Here is a 14149-nt window from a genome sequence, read left to right as displayed (position 1 = left end):
AGCAAATCAGCCCTACAAAAGATTCTTAAAGATTTCCTACACATAGAAAACCAACAAGACCACATTAAAGGCCAAGAAACTGAACCCAAACTGAGAATCCAAGAACCACAGGAAGAACCCAGTTTTCACGGTCCCCAAGAAGGTGGATAACATGGCAGGAACTCCCAAATACCTCTCAATCCTATCTCTCAACATTAATGGACTTAACTCTCCAATTAGGCGACATAGACTGTCTAGTTGGATTAAAAAACAAGACCCTTCTATCGGCTGCCTTCAGGAGTCACATCTTGCACCATAAACAAGCTGGAGTTAAAATCCTAATATCAGATAAAATAGACTTCAAATTAAAATTAGTTAGAAGAGATAAAGAAGGTCGCTAAAAACTTATTAAGGGATCTCTCCTTCAGGAGGATATTACAATTCTAAATATCTATTCGCCAAACAATGGAGCACCTAAATTCATCCAAGAAACACTACTTTCCCTCAAATCCCACATAGATCCAAAGACATTAATTGTAGGAGATTTTAACACACCACTCTCCCCACTAGAGAGATCAGCTCGGCAACAGACAAACTTGTCAACAGACAAACTGCACATGTCAACAGCTGCGTACATCAACTAGATTTAACACACATCTATCAAATATTTCACCCAGCAGCATCAGAATACACGTTAATTCCAGGAGCACATGGAACATTTTCTAAAATAGACCATATTTTAGGCCACAAACTTATCCAAATGCAGAAACTTTGAATTTATACCTTGCATTCTCTCAGACCACAAGGGAATAAAATTTGAACTCAACACCAAAAGCCACCAAAGAAAGTCTGGTAACACATGGAGGTTGAACAACACTCTGCTGAATCACGAGTGAGTCATGGAAGAGATTAGAAAGGAAATTCATATATTCATGCTATTCAACAAAAATGAGGACACCAATAACCAGCTTCTCTGGGAAAAAGCAAAGGCATTACTCAGACGCAAATTTATAGCTCTGAATTCCTACATCAACATATTGGAGAGATCTGAAACCAACAATTTAATGAGACATCTGAACCCCCTTGAAAATGAGCGGCAAATAAACCCCAATCCAGTAGACGAAAAGAAATAATTAAAATTAAATCAGAATTAAATGAATTAGAATCCAAAAAAATATAGAAAGAAGCAACAAAACAAAGAGTTGGTTCTTCCAAAAATAATAACAAAATTGACAAACCCTTAGCAAATTTTATCAGAAAAAGAAGAGAACACGCCCAAATAAATAGACTCACAGATAAGAATGGAAACATCACCACAGAAACAACCAAGATTCAGAACATTATAAGGGAATACTTCTCAAAACATTATGCTAATAAGTTTGAGAACTTGGCAGAAATGGACCTTTTCCTAGCAAACATTGACATGCCAAAACTAAACCAAGATGAGTTATACCATCTTAACAGGCCCATATCAAGCATTGAAATAGAAACAGCAGTAAGAGACCTCCTATCTAAGAAAAGTCCAGGACCAGATGGTTTTACCACGGAATTCTACAAGGCCTTCAAAGCAGATCTCACACCAATACTCCTCCAACTCTTCAATGAAATTGAAAGAGAAAGTTCACTAATGAAGTCAATCTATGAAGCCATCATAACCCTCATCCCAAAACCAGGGAGGGACTCATCAAAGAAAGAGCACTATGGACATATTTCTTTGATGAATATTGATGCAAAACTTCTCAACAAAATTTTGGCCAATCAACTTCAACAATTCATCTAAAAATTATACACCACAATCAAACAGGATTCATTTCAGGGATACAAATCTGGTTCAATATATGCAAATCAATTAATATTATTCATCACATCAACAGGAGGAAGGATAAGAACCACATGATTATCTCAATAATGTAGAAAAAGCGTTCGACAAGATCCAACACCCCTTTATGATGAAGGCAAAATTAAGAATCCATGGGACATTCCTCAATACGATAAAAGCTGATTATGACAAACCTACAGCCAGCAATATGCTTAATGGTGATAAAATAAAGCCATTTCCTCTTAACTCAGGAACAAGACAAGGATGTCCAATCTCTCCCCTTCTCTTCCATCTAGTATTAGAATACCTACCTACAGCAATAAGACAAGATGCAAACATAAAGGGGATCCAAATAGGGAAAGAAGAAATGAAACTCTCCCTCTATGCAGATGACATGATCTTGTATTTCAAGAACCCCATAGACTCTACTCCCAAATTACTCAAGCTGATTCAAAACTTTGGCAAATAACAGAGTATAAAATTAATCCCCCCAAAATCAATGACTTTTCTGTATGCCAACAATGAGAAAAGCGTGGCTGAAATTAGGAAAGCAACTCCATTTGTAATAGCCTCACAAAAAATAAAATACCTAGGAATTAACTTAACCAAAGGAGCGAAGGACCTCTATGATCAAAACTTTAAAAACATGAAAAAGCATATTAAAACAGAAGTTAGAAAATGGCAAAAACTCCCGTGCTCCTGGATTGGAAAGAGTAACATCATGAAAATGGCAATACTTCCCAAGTCTATCTACAAATTCAATGTGAAACCTATCAAAATTCCAACCTCATTCTTCAAGGAAATAGAAGAGGCAATCCAAAAATACATATGGAACAATAAAAGACCCTGAATAGCAAAAACGCTCCTCAACGGAAAGAACACTGCTGGAGGAATGTCAATACCAAATTTCAAACTCAACTATAAAGCCATAGTAATCAAAACAGCTTGGTACTGACACAAGAACAGAACTCAGGACCAACGGAATAGAATTGAAAACCCAGAAATGAAGCTACAGATCTATAGCAATCTGATCTTCAATAAGGGATCTCAAAAAAATAGAATGGAAGAAAGACAGCCCCTTCAGTAAATGATGCTGGCAAAATAGGTTAACTGCTTGTAGAAAACTAACGCTAGATCCTTATCTATCACCCTGCACCAGAATCAATTCCAAATGGGTCAAAGACCTTGGAGTCATAGCAGACAATCTGAAAACATTACAGGTTGGAATAGAAGAAACCCTATGTCTCCTTGGAGCAGGTCGAAATTTTCCTAATAGCGACCCTAAAACACAACAAACCAAAGAAAGGTTGGACAAAGGGGATTGGATGAAGTATCAGAGCTTCTGCATGGCAAAGGACATAGCTAGCAAAATCAATAGAAAGCCTACAGATTGGGAGAAGATCTACTCTAGCCATACAACGGACAAGTGTCTCATATCTACAATATACTTGGAACAAAAAATATTAAATCTCCCAACAACACATCCAAAAAAAACAACTGCCCAATAAATAAGTGGGCTAAAGACTTAAAGAGTAACTTCTCTGAAGAAGAAAGAAGGATGGCCAATAGACACATGAAGAAATACTCAACCTCCCTAGCCATAAAATAAATGCAAATCAAAACAACAATGAGATACCACCTCACCCCAGTTAGAATGGCTAGAATCAAGAACTCTAATAACAACAGATGCTGGAGGGCATGTAAACAGAAGGGAACCTTACTTCATTGTTGGTGGGAGCGTAAACTTGTTCAGCCACTTTGGAAAGTAGTATGGAGGTTCCTGAAAAGACTTCAGATAGAGCTCCCCTATGACCCAGCAATCCCACTTTGGGGCATTTACCCAAATGCTTACAAACAAGACCACACTAAAGCTACCAGCACAACTATGTTTATTGAAGCATTATTTACCATTGCTAAGATATGGAACCAACCCAGATGCCCTTCAGTAGATGAATGGATCAATAAAATATCGTATATATACCCAATGGAATTCTATGCCTCCATCTGAAAAAATGACATTTCTCCTTTTGTTAGGAAATTGAATGTCTTGGAAAAAATTATATTAAGTGAAGTAAGCCAAGCCCAAAGAAACATAGGTCCCATGTTTTCCCTTTTTTGCAATATCTAGTACATGTATGAGTAAAGCAGAAAAGTTCAGATCAGGTGAAGTTAGGAAAATGAATCCTAAGATATGTATTTAAATGTGTTTTTTTCATGCATTTGTTTCTAATGCATTTATAAAATTATTTCTTTGTTGCTTTGTATGTCCCTCTCCCACAGTATAACCACTGCTTTCACTATATTTGATGTCGGTATAATTTGTGGAAGGGAAGGGGAAAAATAAGTTGTTTAAATAATGACACAGGTGGACCTTTGCAGCAATGAGAATTACAAGTTTTCTTGTCAAAAACGAACTTTACAACTTTGGTGGGGGTGGGAGGGTGTTTCGGTGGGAGGCAGGGGGGAGGCTGGGAAGTGATATGAAGGGTAAACAAAGGAGGATGCTACAATGCTTGATAGAAATTTACTCATTATCTTGCCCATGTATTTGTAACCCCTCTGTACAGTATGTTCACAATAAAAAATAACAAAATAAAATAATTTTTAAAAAAAGAAAAAAAATACACACACATAGAAACCCAAAAGAAAAATTATGAGCAAGAAAAAACGTTAATAGAAAACAAAAATTATTAAGTTAAAAATTAATTTAAAAAAGGTTAAGAAAAAAAGTATAAAAGGTACAAAAAAAAGAGATCTTTGATTTTTTGGGGGGATGGGATGATCTTGTATCTCCCTTGTGTCCATAACAAGTCTCTTGTTGGATTATCTGGTCTGGTTTTGGTGTTTGATTTTCCTGTGCCTTGGTTGATTTCTTTAGTCAATTTGTTTGAGCATGCAGAAAAATGCTCTGCTTTACCAAGGATTTTGTGATCCTCCTCCCAGGCTAGTTCACTTGGACCCAGATCTACTTTGAGTTTCACAAAAGAGGGAGATGGCTGTTTCCTCTAGTTAGGAGATGCTGTGATGAGGCTAGGTTCTGGGTAAAGTTGAGCCCTTTCAGCAAACAGCAGCTTTTCCCTGAGGTATTAGCTTCTGAAAAACTCACAGAGCCCAGCCTGGAGCCATTCTCAGGGTTTATGTTTACTGAATTTCAAATGATTGTCAAGGCTGCTGTAGGGAGGATCAGCCTCTAGCTTTGTTTATCCAGTGAAGAAAGCCCACTCCTGGGGCTGGCTGCCCAAGCTGGGTGACTCTTCCGAGGGAGGAGCTGAGCCTGGCAGGTCAGGTTAGGATCCTGTGACCTGCTAAATGACTTGTTTTCTTCCAAGGCCTGAGTTGGAGCTAGCTGCACAGCCTGGCTTTGTCAGTATCCAAGATGGAGATCTCCGGTCATGGTGGGGGGGGGGAGAGTTGGCCTTCCCTCCTCTGCTCCCTGAGAAGGAGTGAGGATGTCAGGCTTCTACTCACGCCAGAGTCTTGGTTTCTGGCTCATCTCTGGTCTGCGAACTTCAGGGTGAAGATGTGTGCTCCTTGTCAGTTCTTGCTGGTGTTGAGTAAAAACCGTTCACTTGTCGCATCTGGCACTTAAGTCCTGGACTCTCTGTGTTGCAGGTATGGCGGCTATTGCTGCCGCCCCTGCCGCCACATCTGTGCCTACTGGCAAGTGCTCATATCTGTCTCCTTGCCTGGATTTTCCCACTCTGGCCGAACTCTCTGTCCTGTGATGGCACACTTGGTGTGATTCTCTGGCTTAGGACTGTTTATTGGAACACTAAAATTGTTTTGTATGGGAGAGCTTGTTTAACCTCCAGCTTCTCCTCTGCCATCTTCCCAGAACTCATCAGAAAATAACATTTAAAGGCAAGCCCATGCAGGAAAGTACATGGGACATTTTTTCTGTGTGTGCCAGTCATGGGGGTTGAATTTGTTCTACTTTATTCAAGGCTGGTGTTCTATTACTCTCAGCTAATCGGTGGGATGACTACCAGCTAATTGGAGGTAAAGAGTCTCATGGAATTCAATGTGCAGGCTGACTTCAAACTGATAATCAGATTTCAGCTTCCTGAGACATTCTGTGCTTTGCATGAGACACTTATCTCCAATGAACCACCAAAAAGAAGAAGAAAAAAAAACACCTGGTTTTGAGATGTGGCTCAAATGGCAGAAATGTGACAATGATTTCTGGGACAGCACCCACATCTTGAGATCAAGCTCCAGGACCAGCACACAAAAGAATAAAATAAATAAATGAAAAGAAAAGTGGAAGAAGAAAAGGGAGAGCCGATTTCAGAGGTTAAAATGAGCAAAATTGAGTTAGCTTACACTTGTTATTGTACTTACTCAAGGGTCTCACATCTGAGGATCAGTACTCAAGGCCAGCCAAGGCAGGGGAGACCATGAACTCTACTCTAATTAGCCAACTACAGTTATTTTTTAAAAGCTCTTAATTGTGGTGTGGCTCACATATTAGAGGGTTAGTATTAAAAATGTACTGGGAGGGGGCTGGGAAGGTGACTCAGTGGGAGAGTTCTTGCCTTGAATGCATCAGGCCCTGGGCTCAATTCCTCACCAACACATAAGCAGGAAAAATCAGAAGTGGCTCAGTAGCACAGTGGAGCTGAGGGACAGCGCCCAGGCCCAGAGCTCAGGCTCCATGACAGGCAAAAAAAAAAAAGGAACTAGAACAATACCTAGACTCTGATTTATAGCTCTAAGCCCAGCATACATATGGAAATAAAAAGTAGAAATTAAAAAATGTATAAGAAAATCCAATTAAATTTTCAAAATGAGTCATGAGTTTTTGGTTTTTGTGTGTAATCCTCTTTTTTTGGTCGGTTGTTAGGCTTGAACTCTGGGCCTGAGCGCTGTTCCTCAGCTCTTCAGTTCAAGGCTAGTGCTCTACCACTTGAGCTACAGTGCCACTTCTTTTGCGTGTAATCCTAAATACTAAGATAGATTAAATCTGAGGGCTACGGTCTCTCATCTTCAAATCACCAGCAAAACAAATAAACAAGAAAACAGTAGTGAATCAGTGATGGATTTGTAAAGCACAAGGCTTGAGTTAGAAAGCTATGAAACAGTGCCCTTGCTCAGAGACCCAGCCTCAGGATCACAAAAATGTAAATAAGAAGAGAACCTGGGGCTGGTGACTCATGTCTGTAATTCTCCAGGAGGCAGAAATATGGGTATCCAGTGTAAAGGCCAATTCTAGCAGGAAAGTCCAGAAGACAGTTGCTTGTGGGCCATCCTGGGGCTAGAAATGTAGTACTCCCAAATTTTTGGCAGTTAATTGGAGGTAAGGATCTGAGACTTTCCTGCTCAGCCTGGCTTTGAACCATGATGGTCAGATTTCAGCCTCCTGAAACAGGCCAGTCCTTGCATGAGTTCTGGCTCCAGCACTAGCACACTCACAAAAAATGAAATGAATACACGCAAAGAAGACTAGAAGAGAAAGAAGAACCAATAACTGAGGCTGCAATGAGCCAATCAACTCATCACTGGTGGCTCATAACTGTAATTGTTTACTCAAGAGGCTAAAACGTGTGGATAATATTTAAAGGCCAGACCGAATAGGAAAGTCCATAAGACTTGTGTTTGTGTAAGTATGTCTGTGTGTGAGTCCTGTTGCTTGAGCTTGTACTGTTTTGCTCAAAGCTCTACTAATCTCAGCTTTTTAGTGGTTATAATTGGAGGTATCATGTACTTTCCTGCCCAGGCTGGCACCAACTTTGATTCTCAGATTTCAGCCTCATAAATCTGGTCTGGCTCTACATTATATTCATTCTAATTAAACACCAAAACAGAAAAAAAAATCCTGGAGTTTAGCTGTGGTTCAACTCTCAGAACTGGGAAAATTTCTGGGACAGCACCCAGACCCTGAGTTCAAGCTGGAGGACAAACACAGAAGAAATAAAAAGGGTATAGAAGTACAAAAGGAAGAGTCAGTGACAGAGGTTGAAATGAATCAAACAAATCAATCAAATTGGTTTCTCACACATGTTGTACAATTTACTCAGGAGAATTAAATCTAAGATTCACGATTCCTGGTCAGCCCAGGCAGGAGGGTCCATGAGACTCATATATCTAATTTTCCACCAAAAATAAGCTACAATTTGTACTTTGGCTTATTTGGTTGAGTGCTAGTCTCAAATAGAAACTTTGGGCCAAAACCTAGGCCTTGAGTTGAAGTCCTAGACATACATTTCAAAACAAACAAATACCCCCACGACTTAAAAAATGATGGGAAAAGAAAACTAAGGTTTGAGTTGGTTCATGTATGTATTCCTATCCATTCTAGGTTCAAAGCTAGACTGGGCAGGAAAGTACATGAAACTGTTAACCCCAACTACCCAGCGGAAAGCTGGAAGTGCAGATATGACTGTAGATGTATAGCACTGTATTTGGTGCAAAAGATAATTAAAAAAAACTGCTGAACCAGAGTTCAATTCTTAGTGCTAAAAAATTGTAGGAGAAGTGAAGAAAGGCCAATTGTAAATTTAAATATAAGCCTGGTGTTTGTTGATCATGGCTGTAGTTGATTCTTGCCTGCAAAAATCTTGGGATCAAGTTTCAAGGTCAACCCAAAAAACAAAGTCAAGGAGACTTTGTGTGTGTATGTGTGAATGTTTGTGTGTGTGTGTGTGTGTGGGTGTGTGTGTGTGTTTCTATGTGTGATGTGTGTGTTTCTGTAGTATCCTTTGCCTAGTGCCCTAGCATTCCCAGCTTTTGGGTGGTGAATTGGAGATAAGAATGTCATGGACTTACCTGCCCAGGCTGGCTTTGAAACATGGTCCTCAGATTTTAGCTACCTTATTTAGCTGGAAGTTGAGCTGTGGCTTAAGTGGCAAACTGGGCAAATATTTTCTGGAAATGCAGGCAGACCCTGAGTTCAAGCCCCAGGACATGCACAGAAGAAAGAAAGAAGAGTACATGTAACCAAGGAAGAGCGAGTGACAAAGGCTTAAATCAATCAAGCATCAGTGGCTCATACATGTTTTACTAGCAATTCAAGAGCCTGAAATCTGAGGATGATGGTTCATGGCCAGCCTAAGCAGGAGAGTCCATGACTCTCGTCTCTAATTAATCAACCCCCCCAAAAAGTGCCAAAAAGTTATGATGTTTCTCATGTAATAGAGGATATCCTTGAATAAAAACTTTTAGGACAGAATATGAGCCCCAAATTGTAGACCCTGGAACAGCACACACATACAAAAAATAGAAAGTAAACAAAAGAAGCAAGTGGCAAGTACATATTAAAGTTTTAAAATGACACAAGGGTTGTTGGTCATGTGGATAATCCTAACTACCCAAGAGCCTGACATCTGAGGATTGTGGTATCAAGTTAGCCTGGGTAGGAAAGTGCTTGAGATGCTTATCCCAGCTACCTAGCACAAAGCCCTGAGCTGGAGCTGAGGTGGTAAAGCAACAGCCTTCAGTTAAAAAGCTAAGAAACAGTCCCCAGAGCCAGAGGTCAAGCTGCAGGGCCACTAAAAATTACAAATAACAAACAATCAATACAAAGGAGAGCGGAAGAACAGAGACTGAAATCTGAGGATGCACAATTCAAAGTTAATGCATGGAAGAAAATCCATGAGACATTCTGGTATGTGTGCATTTGTGTGCCATCTTGCAGCTTGTGTGTGCCTCCTTGAACTTGTGATGGTTTGTTCAAGGACATAGCTCTACCACTCCAAGATTTTCAGTGGTTAATTGGAGGTCATGGTCTCATGGATTTTCCTTCTCAGCCTGGTTTGATTCATGGTAGGCTTTCCTCAGACTCTTATCTCCAATTAATTGTCAAAAAGAAAAAAAAAAAGCCTGGGAATTGAGTTATGGCTCAAGTGGCAGGATTGGGCAATCAGTTTCTGGGAGAGCAACCAGGCCCTGAGTTCAAGCCCCAGGACAATCACAGAAGGATTAAAGAAAGAGAGACTAGTAGTGCAGAAGGAAGATCCAATGACAGAGGTATAAATAAATCAAGGATTGGTAGCTCACCCATGTTCTATCAGCTACTCAGGAGGATGAAATCTGAGGATCACCATTGATGGTCAGCCCAGGTAGGAGAATCCATGAGACCCTTATGTGTCATTTCTCACAAAAAATATGGCACTAGCTGTGTTCTGGTTCATGTGGTATACAAAAACAAAGAAAAAAGAACACAAATTATGAAAGATGAGAGAAAGAGAAAATTATCATTTAAAAATGAGCCATGGGTTGTTGGTTTATTTGTGTATTCCTAGCTACTGAGGAAGTTGAAATATGAGGATCACAACTCAAAGCCAGCCTGGGTAGGAAAGTGATTGAAATTCTTATCTTCAACACCCAGCAAAAGCTGGAAATGAAGGTGTGATAGTAGTTGTAAAGTACTGAAATATGGCGAAAATCTGGGAAACGGATTCCTGGTCCATAATTCAGCCCATAGTCGACCAAAAACAAAACTGATAGAACAGAAGAAATGACCATTTGAGATTTAAAAATAAGCCTGGCGCTATTGGTTCATGCTTATAATTTTAGATTTCAGGAGGCTGAAGTTTGAAGACAGTATTGAAAGGCCAGTCCAAACAGGAAAGGCCATGGGGCTTTTTTTCTTTGTGCCAACCTAGGGCTTGAATTTGTGTAGGAGCTCTACCACTCCCAGCATCTTGGTAGTTGATGAAAAGAATCTCATGAACTTTCCTGTTCAGGCTGGCTCCAAACTGTGATACTCAGATTTCAGCCTCCTGAGTCTTGCCGGGCTTTACATGTGACTCCTCTCCAAAAGAAAGAAAAATAAAACCTGGCGATTGAGCTATGGCTCCAATGGCAGAAATGAGAAAATAATTTCTGAAACAGCACCCAGACCTTGATATTAACTTCAGTGCCAACACACACACAAAGAGTAAAATAAATGTGGAGAAGGGTGGGAGAAGAAAGAGCCAATTTCACAGTTTAAAATGAGCCAAGCATAGGTGGCAAACACCTGAGATGGTAGCTACTCAGGAGGCTCAAATCTGAGGCTCACAGTTGAAAGCCAGCCCAGATAGGAGAATTCATATACTCAACTCTAAGTAGCTACTTAAAACCAAACAACATCAAAAAATAGCCACAAGTTGTGTGTTGGCTCATGTCTTAATTTGCTAGTCTTGAGTAAACCCCTCGGGGATAGCACCTGGGCTGATTTGTAGACCCAGGACCGCATACACAAGGAAATAAAAATACAAAAAATGGTGTAAGGATTGCAGGAAATATGGCTTAGTGATAGAGTGCTTGCCTAGCATGTTTGAATTCCTGGGTCTGTTTCCGCAGTACCTCATGAATAGAAAAGGCTGGTAGTGGCATTGTGGCTCAAGTAATAGAATCCTCACCTTCAGTAAAAGAAGCTCAGGAACAGTGCCCAAGCCCTGATTTCAAGTCTCAAGACTAGGGGAAAAAAGGTGTGAGAAAATCCAATTAAAGTTTCAAAATTATCCATGAATTTTTGATTGGTGTGTTTAATCCTAGTGATTCAGAAGGCTAAAATCTAAAGGTTGTTGTTCATACCCAACCTGGGCAGGGAAGTGTCTAAGTCTCCAACTAATCAGCAACAAAATCCAGAAATGAGGATGTGCTTTTAGTTGGAAAGCACCAGCCCTAAGGAAAAAACTGAAACAGTGCCCTGGCTCAGAGATCCAGCCTCAGGATCACAATAAGAGAATTAAATGATTGAAGAAGAGAACCTTGGACTGTTGGCTCATGTCTGAAATTCTAGAAAAGCAGGAGGCTGAAATATAAGATCCAGTGTAAAGGCAAACCCAGTCAAGAAATTCCAGGAAACCATGGGACCTATGTTTCTTTGAGCCTGGCTTACTTTGCTGAATATAATTTTGTCCAAATCTTTCCATTTCCTAACAAATGGGGCAATGTCATTCTTTCTGCTGGAGGCATAGAATTCCATGGTGTACTGAGTCAAGCAGAAAAGGTCAGATAAGTTGATGTTAGGGAAATGAACCCTAAGGTATGTATTCAAATGTTTTTTTTTTCTTTCATGCGATTGTTTCTATCACATTTATAAGATTATTTCTTTGTTGCTTTATATGTTCATCCCCTACAGTATAACCCCTGCTTACACTGTATTTGATGTCGGTATAATTTGTGGAGGGGAAGGGGAAAAACAAATCGTTTAAACATTGATACACGTGGACCCATTACAACGATGAGATGTACAAGTCGTTATGTCGAAAACGAACTTTACAACTTTGGTGGAGGCGGGGGAGGTAGAGCAGGGACGACTGGGTGGGGGGTGAGGGGGATGATGGGAAGGGATGAGAAGAGGAAACAAAGGAGGAGGCTACAATTATTGATAAGAAATATACTCATTATCTTTCCCATGTAATTGTAACCCCTATGTACAGTATTTTCACAATAAAAAAAGGAAAAAAAAGAAATTCCAGGAGACTGTTTTGTGTGTTAGCCACACTGGAGATAGGATTTTTTTGATTGAATGGAAATAAGAGTTTCATGGACTTTCTTGCTCAGGCTGCTTTCAAACTATGATGGGCAGATTTCAGCCTCGTGTATCAGGCCAGGCCTTGCAAGAGTTCAAGCTCCAGGACCAACAAACATAAAAATAATGAAATAAATGAAAAGAAGGGTAGAAGAAGAGAAGAAAGAGGCAATACCAGAGGTTTCAATGAACCAATCATTGGTGGCTCATATCTGTGATTCTAGCTACTCAGGCTGGAATTTGAGGATACTGTTTAAAGCTCAGCTCAGTTATATGAGTTCATAAGTTCTCTCTCTGTATCTCTCTCTCTCCCTCTCTCTCTCTCTCTCTCTCTCTCTCTCTCTCTCTCTCTCTCTCGTGCCAATCCTTGTGTTTGAACTTGCACTCTTTTCTTCAATGACCTACTTACTTTCTGATTTTTAGTGGTTAACTGGAGAAAAGAGTGTTAAGGACTTTCCTCAATTTTCAGCTTCCCGAATCTGGCCTACCTCTACATGAGTCTCTTGTCTCCAATTAACTTCCCCCCAAAAGCCAAATATAATGGTTAGTCCCATATATGCACTGAGACAGCATCTGAGCTTCAATTTCTACTCTTACGACAAGCAAAAATGAAGAAAAGAAAGTGGAAGCAAGCACATATTAATGTTTTAAAAGGACCCAAATGTTGCTGGTCATGTATGTAATCCTTACTTTACAAGAGGCTGACTTCTGAGGATTGCAATGTCAAATCAGCCTGGGCAGGAATGTGCTTGAGACTCATCTTCATCTACACAGCCCAAAACCTTGAGCTGTGGCTAAGGTTGTAAAAGCATCAGCCTTGAATGTAAAAGTTAAGATATAGGCCCCAGAGTTAGAGATCAAGCCACAGGACCAATAAAATTTTCAAAGAAGAGAATATGAAGAGAGGCTGAAATCTGAGGATCATGGTTCTAAGCTAGCCCATGCAAGAAAGTCCATGAGGCTTTCTCTGTGTGTGCATCAGTGTGCTGTCCTATGGCTTGAATTTGTGCTGTTTTGTTCAAGGATAGAGCTCCACCACTCCCAGCTTTTCATTGATTAATGGGAGCTAAGATTCTCATGGACATTCCTGCCTTGGTTGGCTTTGAACCATGATCCTCAGATTTCAGAAAACTGATCCATGCTGGGCTTTGCATAAGACTCTTATCTCCTATTAGTACCAAGAATTAAAAAAACTGGAGTTGAGCTGTGAGTCAAGTGGCAAACTGGGCAATCACTTTCTAGGACAGCACTCAGGGCCTTATTTCAAGCACCAAGACAAAACAAGTATAGCCACAAGTTATATTTTGGCTTATGTGGTAAGGCCACTAGTCTTGAAGAAAAAGCTCTGGTATTGTATCCAGGCCCTGATTTGTAGCCCCAGGAATAGCACATAAACAAAAATAACAAACAAGGAAAATTTTAAAAAGAAAAATTGGAAAAGATAACATTAACGTTTTTAAATGTACAATTGGTGTGTGGTTCATGTGTATAATCAGAGCACTTCAGGAAGCTGAAATCTGAGGATCATGGTTTGAAACCAGACTATCCAGAAAAGTACAATAAAATCTTATATTCAATAAGCCAGCAAAAAGCTAGGAGTGTAGTTATGGTTGAGTTGTGAAACATAATCCTTGAGTCAAAAAACTAATAAACATAAGGGCACTGAGTCTCTAGCCTGTAATCTTAGATATTCAGGGGTTTGAGATATAAAAATCATGGCTCAAAACCAACCTGCGAAGGAAAGTTAATGAGAACTTATCTCCAAATAACCGCCAGAAAACCTGAAGTGGCTCTGTGGCTGAAATGGTGGAGCATTCACCTTAAGCTGAAGGGCTCAAAGACAGCACTCAGGCCGAGGGTTCAACTCCACCCTCCTTAAAAATAGGTAA

Source organism: Dipodomys spectabilis, unplaced genomic scaffold (assembly GCF_019054845.1).
Source record: "Dipodomys spectabilis isolate Male_0828 unplaced genomic scaffold, ASM1905484v1 ptg000144l, whole genome shotgun sequence".
In the NCBI taxonomy this organism is placed as follows: domain Eukaryota; kingdom Metazoa; phylum Chordata; class Mammalia; order Rodentia; family Heteromyidae; genus Dipodomys; species Dipodomys spectabilis.
This window is presented reverse-complemented; position numbering follows the sequence as displayed.